Here is an 8,557-nt window from a genome sequence, read left to right as displayed (position 1 = left end):
GCTCATTTCAATCTCTGGTTTTATGCAGCAACCCAACTCACCTTTCCCCTTAAGCAAGCATAAGTTGGTTTTCTAAATTTGAGAACCTGTTCTGTTTTGGAATTCAGTTCCTGTGTAGCCAAGTTTACATTCCGTGTATTAGTGATATCTTATGATGTTTCTTTTTCTGTGTGACTTATTTCAGTTAGAATCATCGTACCTGAATCTACTCATTATGCTGCTGCGGGCCTGATGACATAGATTTCATTGCTGAGTGATACTGCATTGTACGTAAGTACCACAAGTTCTTTATCCATTTTTCACTTTCTGCGATGTTGAACTTGTACTGTAAACGAGGTTCTTTTAAACAGAGCCGTTCCAAACTTTGGGGTGGCTGTGTCTTTTTGATTTTAATTTCCCTAAGCTATAGGACCATAAGTGGAAGTTCCCTAGGTTCTGTTGCTTTGTTTTTTACATGTTTCAGGAAACACCATACACTTCTCCCAAGTGTCTGTTGGCAATTTACATCCCGCCCATCAGCATAACAAGGCTCCCAGTTCTCAATGGCCTGTTGCCTTTCTGGATTTTACACTTTTTTCAGATGGCCCTTTTGGCCGGGGGGAAGTGAGACTTCATTGTAGTGCAGATTTCCTTTGCAAGCTTGCTTGGTTGGCCAAAAAGGGCGTATGCGTTTTTTCCTGAATATATTCAGGAAAAAACGCATACGCCCTTTTTGGCCAAGTGCATCATTGTGGACGTTCTGCCTCTTTTCCTATGCTTTCAATGCAATTCCAGTCTACCTCCTGAAATCGGTTTCCTGCAATTCTGCCCCGCTTTCAAGTCCTCTTGGCAGCCTTACTTCAGTCTATTTTTGGACGATAGCTGTCATTTATAACTCTGCAGGTTTGTGAATTACAGTGCCCCTGAGCTCCTTTCTTCAACTCGCTTTCTTGTGACCTGGCCGCAACACCGCAGGATGGCTTCAGGCCCTAATCTGGTTCCGGCCCGGCATGCTGAGCCTTTGGTTAATTCCTCTTCCTGGTGGGAAATGAGAGTTAAATTTGCCCGTCCAGACACCTCCAGCTAGCCTCTCATTGGTTCTCGCTATTCCTGTTCATCTTCCGCAGAAATTGCAAACTGGGCCAAACAGGAGGTTAAAGGCGCTGACTCTCCAAGTGGGGAGAGTGTTAGTAAAGTGTCTGGAATGTTGCACCCGAGTACCAGGGGAGGAAAACTGAGACATATTTGAACACGTCTCCCGATCACATGGTTGATCATACTCTGGGTTCCACGTGCATGTTTTAGCTGAAGGAAGAATACCTAAAATCTGGGTAGTTGAAACCCGAAGAATGGGTACCATGCAATATGACTTCAAAGGGTCTTCATTTGCTCACCGAACCTCTCCAATCCTATCACTGCTGCGTTTATGCCCCTGTACACATGCTTGATTCTCTTTTGGAGACATAGCAATCCATAGGTTTTAAGATACTTACTAGTCAGGTACATTCTTAGGCGTTTAATATGCGGTGTTGAGTCCATTTCGTTGAGCAAGGAGTAGCTCTTGTCTATTCCATATTTGGCTTAAGGAACTTTATCTGTGCTCATTTCAATCTCTGGTTTTATGCAGCACCCCAACTCACCTTTACCCTTAAGCAAGCATAAGTTGGTTTTCTAAATTTGAGAACCTGTTCTGTTTTGGAATTCAGTTCCTGTGTAGCCAAGTTTACATTCCGTGTATTAGTGATATCTTAAGATGTTTCTTTTTCTGTGTGACTTATTTCAGTTAGAATCATCGTACCTGAATCTACTCATTATGCTGCTACGGGCCTGATGACATAGATTTCATTGCTGAGTGATACTGCATTGTACGTAAGTACCACAAGTTCTTTATCCATTTTTCACTTTCTGCGATGTTGAACTTGTACTGTAAATGAGGTTCTTGTAAACAGAGCCGTTCCAAACTTTGGGGTGGCTGTGTCTTTTTGATTTTAATTTCCCTAAGCTATAGGACCATAAGTGGAAGTGCCCTAGGTTCTGTTGCTTTGTTTTTTACATGTTTCAGGAAACACCATACACTTCTCCCGAGTGTCTGTTGGCAATTTACATCCCGCCCATCAGCATAACAAGGCTCCCAGTTCTCCATGGCCTGTCCTGCCTTTCTGGATTTTACACTTTTTTCAGATGGCCCTTTTGACCGGGGGGAAGTGAGACTTCATTGTAGTGCAGATTTCCTTTGCAAGCTTGCTTGGTTGGCCAAAAAGGGCGTATGCGTTTTTTCCTGAATATATTCAGGAAAAAACGCATACGCCCTTTTTGGCCAAGTGCATCATTGTGGACGTTCTGCCTCTTTTCCTATGCTTTCAATGCAATTCCAGTCTACCTCCTGAAATCGGTTTCCTGCAATTCTGCCCCGCTTTCAAGTCCTCTTGGCAGCCTTACTTCAGTCTATTTTTGGACGATAGCTGTCATTTATAACTCTGCAGGTTTGTGAATTACAGTGCCCCTGAGCTCCTTTCTTCAACTCGTTTTCTTGTGACCTGGCCGCAACACCGCAGGATGGCTTCAGGCCCTAATCTGGTTCCGGCCCGGCATGCTGAGCCTTTGGTTAATTCCTCTTCCTGGTGGGAAATGAGAGTTAAATTTGCCCGTCCAGACACCTCCAGTTAGCCTCTCATTGGTTCTCGCTATTCCTGTTCATCTTCCGCAGAAATTGCAAACTGGGCCAAACAGGAGTTTAAAGGGACTGACTCTCCGAGTCGGGAGAGTGTTAGTAAAGCATCTGGAATGTTGCACCCGAGTACCAGGGGAGGAAAACTGAGACATATTTGAACACGTCTCCCGTTCACATGGTTGATCATACTCTGGGTTCCACATGCATGTTTTAGCTGAAGGAAGAATACCTTAAACCTGGAGAGTTGAGACCCGTGGAATGGGTACCATGCAATATGACTTCAAAGGGTCTTCATTTGCTCACCGAACCTCTCCAATCCTATCACTGCTGCGTTTATTCCCCTGTACACACGCTTGATTCTCTTTTGGAGACATAGCAATCCATAGGTTTTAAGATACTTACTAGTCAGGTACATTCTTAGGGGTTTAATATGGGGTTTTGAGTCCATTTCGTTGAACAAGGAGTAGCTCTTGTCTATTCCATATTTGGTTTAAGGAACTTTATCTGTGCTCATTTCAATGTCTGGTTTTATGCAGCACCCCAACTCACCTTTCCCCTTAAGCAAGCATAAGTTGGTTTTCTAAATTTGAGACCCTGTTCTGTTTTGGAATGCAGTTCCTGTGTAGCCAAGTTTACATTCCGTGTATTAGTGATATCTTATGATGTTTCTTTTTCTGTGTGACTTATTTCAGTTAGAATCATCGTACCTGAATCCACTCATTATACTGCTACGGGCCTGATGACATAGATTTCATTGCTGAGTGATACTGCATTGTACGTAAGTACCACAAGTTTTTTATCCATTTTTCACTTTCTGCGATGTTGAACTTGTACTGTAAACGAGGTTCTTGTAAACAGAGGCGTCCCAAACTTTGGGGTGGCTGTGTCTTTTTTATTTTAATTTCCCTAAGCTATAGGACCATAAGTGGCAGTGCCCTAGGCTCTGTTGCTTTGTTTTTTAGATGTTTCAGGAAACACCATACACTTCTCCCGAGTGTCTCTTGGCAATTTACATCCCGCCCATCAGCATAACAAGGCTCCCAGTTCTCCATGGCCTGTCCTGCCTTTCTGGATTTTACACTTTTTTCAGATGGCCCTTTTGACTGGGGGGAAGTGAGACTTCATTGTAGTGCAGATTTCCTTTGCAAGCTTGCTTGGTTGGCCAAAAAGGGCGTATGCGTTTTTTCCTGAATATATTCAGGAAAAAACGCATACACCCTTTTTGGCCAAGTGCATCATTGTGGACGTTCTGCCTCTTTTCCTATGCTTTCAATGCAATTCCAGTCTACCTCCTGAAATCGGTTTCCTGCAATTCTGCCCCGCTTTCAAGTCCTCTTGGCAGCCTTACTTCAGTCTATTTTTGGACGATAGCTGTCATTTATAACTCTGCAGGTTTGTGAATTACAGTGCCCCTGAGCTCCTTTCTTCAACTCGCTTTCTTTTGAGCTGGCCGCAACACCGCAGGATGGCTTCAGGCCCTAATCTGGTTCCGGTACGGCACGCTGAGCCTTTGGTTAATTCCTCTTCCTGGTGGGAAATGAGAGTTAAATTTGCCCGTCCAGACACCTCCAGCTAGCCTCTCATTGGTTCTCGCTATTCCTGTTCATCTTCCGCAGAAATTGCAAACTGGGCCAAACAGGAGGTTAAAGGGACTGACTCTCCAAGTCGGGAGAGTGTTAGTAAAGTGTCTGGAATGTTGCACCCGAGTACCAGGTACGATAACTGAGACATATTTGAACACGTCTCCTGATCACATGGTTGATCATACTCTAGGTACCACATGCATGTTTTAGCTGAAGGAAGAATACCTTAAACCTGGGTAGTTGAAACCCGTGGAATGGGTACCATGCAATATGACTTCAAAGGGTCTTCATTTGCTCACCGAACCTCTCCAATCCTATCACTGCTGCGTTTATGCCCCTGTACACATGCTTGATTCTCTTTTGGAGACATAGCAATCCATAGGTTTTAAGATACTTACTAGTCAGGTACATTCTTAGGCGTTTAATATGCGGTGTTGAGTCCATTTCGTTGAGCAAGGAGTAGCTCTTGTCTATTCCATATTTGACTTAAGGAACTTTATCTGTGCTCATTTCAATCTCTGGTTTTATGCAGCACCCCAACTCACCTTTACCCTTAAGCAAGCATAAGTTGGTTTTCTAAATTTGAGACCCTGTTCTGTTCTGTAATTCAGTTCCTGTGTAGCCAAGTTTACATTCCGTGTATTACTGATATCTTATGATGTTTCTTTTTCTGTGTGACTTACTTCAGTTAGAATCATCATACCTGAATCCACTCATTGTGCTGCTAAGGGCCTGATGACACAGATTTCATTGCTGAGTGATATTGCTTTGTAAGTAAATACCACAACTTCTTTATCCATTTTTCACTTTCTGCGATGTTGAACTTGTACTGTAAACGAGGTTCTTGTAAACAGAGGCGTCCCAAACTTTGGGGTGGCTGTGTCTTTTTGATTTTAATTTCCCTAAGCTATAGGACCATAAGTGGAAGTCCCCTAGGTTCTGTTGCTTTGTTTGTTAGATGTTTCAGGAAACACCATACACTTCTCCCGAGTGGTTGTTGGCAATTTACATCCCGCCCATCAGCATAACAAGGCTCCCAGTTCTCCATGGCCTGTCCTGCCTTTCTGGATTTTACACTTTTTTCAGATGGCCCTTTTGACCGGGGGGAAGTGAGACTTCATTGTAGTGCAGATTTCCTTTGCAAGCTTGCTTGGTTGGCCAAAAAGGGCGTATGCGTTTTTTCCTGAATATCTTCAGGAAAAAATGCATACGCCCTTTTTGGCCAAGTGCATCATTGTGGACGTTCTGCCTCTTTTCCTATGCTTTCAATGCAATTCCAGTCTACCTCCTGAAATCGGTTTCCTGCAATTCTGCCCCGCTTTCAAGTCCTCTTGGCAGCCTTACTTCAGTATATTTCTGGACGATAGCTGTCATTTATAACTCTGCAGGTTTGTGAATTACAGTGCCCCTGAGCTCCTTTCTTCAACTCGCTTTCTTGTGACCAGGCCGAAACACCGCAGGATGGCTTCAGGCCCTAATCTGGTTCCGGTACGGCACGCTGAGCCTTTGGTTATTTCCTCTTCCTGTTGGGAAATGAGAGTTAAATTTGCCTGTCCAGACACCTCCAGCTAGCCTCTCATTGGTTCTCGCTATTCCTGTTCATCTTCCGCAGAAATTGCAAACTGGGCCAAACAGGAGGTTAAAGGCGCTGACTCTCCAAGTGGGGAGAGTGTTAGTAAAGCGTCTGGAATGTTGCACCCGAGTACCAGGGGAGGAAAACTGAGACATATTTGAACACGTCTCCCGTTCACATGGTTGATCATACTTGGGTTCCACATGCATGTTTTAGCTGAAGGAAGAATACCTTAAACCTGGAGAGTTGAGACCCGTGTAATGGGTACCATGCAATATGACTTCAAAGGGTCTTCATTTGCTCACCGAACATCTCCAATCCTATCACTGCTGCGTTTATGCCCCTGTACACATGCTTGATTCTCTTTCGGAGACATAGCAATCCATAGGTTTTAAGATACTTACTAGTCAGGTACATTCTTAGGCGTTTAATATGGGGTGTTGAGTCCATTTCGTTGAGCAAGGAGTAGCTCTTGTCTATTCCATATTTGGCTTAAGGAACTTTATCTGTGCTCATTTCAATCTCTGGTTTTATGCAGCACCCCAACTCACCTTTCCCCTTAAGCAAGCATAAGTTGGTTTTCTAAATTTGAGACCCTGTTCTGTTTTGGAATGCAGTTCCTGTGTAGCCAAGTTTACATTCCGTGTGTTAGTGATATCTTATGATGTTTCTTTTTCTGTGTGACTTATTTAAGTTAGAATCATCGTACCTGAATCCACTCATTATGCTGCTATGGGCCTGATGACATATATTTCATTGCTGAGTGATACTGCATTGTACGTAAGTACCACAAGTTCTTTATCCATTTTTCACTTTCTGTGATATTGAACTTGTACGGTAAACGAGGTTCTTGTAAACGGAGGTGTCCCAAACTTTGGGGTGGCTGTGTCTTTTTGATTTTAATTTCCCTAAGCTATAGGACCATAAGTGGAAGTGCCCTAGGCTCTGTTGGTTTGTTTTTTAGATGTTTCAGGAAACACCATACACTTCTCCCGAGTGGTTGTTGGCAATTTAAATCCCGCCCATCAGCATAAAAAGGCTCCCAGTTCTCCATGGCCTGTCTTGCCTTTCTGGATTTTACACTTTTTTCAGATGGCCCTTTTGACCGGGGGGAAGTGAGACTTCATTGTAGTGCAGATTTCCTTTGCAAGCTTGCTTGGTTGGCCAAAAAGGGCGTATGCGTTTTTTCCTGAATATATTCAAGAAAAAACGCATACGCCCTTTTTGGCCAAGTGCATCATTGTGGACGTTCTGCCTCTTTTCCTATGCTTTCAATGCAATTCCAGTCTACCTCCTGAAATCGGTTTCCTGCAATTCTGCCCCGCTTTCAAGTCCTCTTGGCAGCCTTACTTCAGTCTATTTTTGGACGATAGCTGTCATTTATAACTCTGCAGGTTTGTGAATTACAGTGCCCCTGAGCTCCTTTCTTCAACTCGCTTTCTTGTGACCAGGCCGAAACACCGCAGGATGGCTTCAGGCCCTAATCTGGTTCCGGTACGGCACGCTGAGCCTTTGGTTATTTCCTCTTCCTGTTGGGAAATGAGAGTTAAATTTGCCCGTCCAGACACCTCCAGCTAGCCTCTCATTGGTTCTCGCTATTCCTGTTCATCTTCCGCAGAAATTGCAAACTGGGCCAAACAGGAGGTTAAAGGCGCTGACTCTCCAAGTGGGGAGAGTGTTAGTAAAGCGTCTGGAATGTTGCACCCGAGTACCAGGGGAGGAAAACTGAGACATATTTGAACACGTCTCCCGTTCACATGGTTGATCATACTTGGGTTCCACATGCATGTTTTAGCTGAAGGAAGAATACCTTAAACCTGGAGAGTTGAAACCCGTGTAATGGGTACCATGCAATATGACTTCAAAGGGTCTTCATTTGCTCACCGAACCTCTCCAATCCTATCACTGCTGCGTTTATGCCCCTGTACACATGCTTGATTCTCTTTCAGAGACATAGCAATCCATAGGTTTTAAGATACTTACTAGTCAGGTACATTCTTAGGCGTTTAATATGCGGTGTTGAGTCCATTTCGTTGAGCAAGGAGTAGCTCTTGTCTATTCCATATTTGACTTAAGGAACTTTATCTGTGCTCATTTCAATCTCTGGTTTTATGCAGCACCCCAACTCACCTTTACCCTTAAGCAAGCATAAGTTGGTTTTCTAAATTTGAGACCCTGTTCTGTTCTGTAATTCAGTTCCTGTGTAGCCAAGGTTACATTCCGTGTATTACTGATATCTTATGATGTTTCTTTTTCTGTGTGACTTATTTCAGTTAGAATCATCATACCTGAATCCACTCATTGTGCTGCTAAGGGCCTGATGACACAGATTTCATTGCTGAGTGATATTGCTTTGTAAGTAAATACCACAACTTCTTTATCCATTTTTCACTTTCTGCGATGTTGAACTTGTACTGTAAACGAGGTTCTTGTAAACAGAGCCGTTCCAAACTTTGGGGTGGCTGTGTCTTTTTGATTTTAATTTCCCTAAGCTATAGGACCATAAGTGGAAGTGCCCTAGGTTCTGTTGCTTTGTTTTTTAGATGTTTCAGGAAACACCATACACTTCTCCCGAGTGGTTGTTGGCAATTTACATCCCGCCCATCAGCATAAAAAGGCTCCCAGTTCTCCATGGCCTGTCCTGCCTTTCTGGATTTTACACTTTTTTCAGATGGCCCTTTTGACCGGGGGGAAGTGAGACTTCATTGTAGTGCAGATTTCCTTTGCAACCTTGCTTGGTTGGCCAAAAAG

At 43.6% G+C, this 8,557-nt stretch overlaps 1 long non-coding RNA gene across 1 annotated transcript in view; it reads left to right on the top strand.

Annotated features, from left to right (window-relative positions):
- Positions 1-208: 208 nt before the first annotated feature.
- The window catches only part of LOC307181250, a 356,489-nt gene continuing 348,140 nt past the window's right edge, over positions 209-8,557 (top strand). The window contains exon 1 of the long non-coding RNA XR_013826225.1: positions 209-270. This is a non-coding gene — a long non-coding RNA (uncharacterized lncRNA). The remainder of the gene's footprint in view (positions 271-8,557) is intronic.

The sequence above is a fragment of the Stenella coeruleoalba genome, assembly GCF_951394435.1.
Source record: "Stenella coeruleoalba genome assembly, contig: scaffold_120, whole genome shotgun sequence".
NCBI classification, from domain to species: Eukaryota; Metazoa; Chordata; class Mammalia; order Artiodactyla; family Delphinidae; genus Stenella; species Stenella coeruleoalba.
The sequence above is the reverse complement of the archived record's forward strand: the minus strand, read 5'-3'. Positions and strand labels throughout refer to the sequence as shown.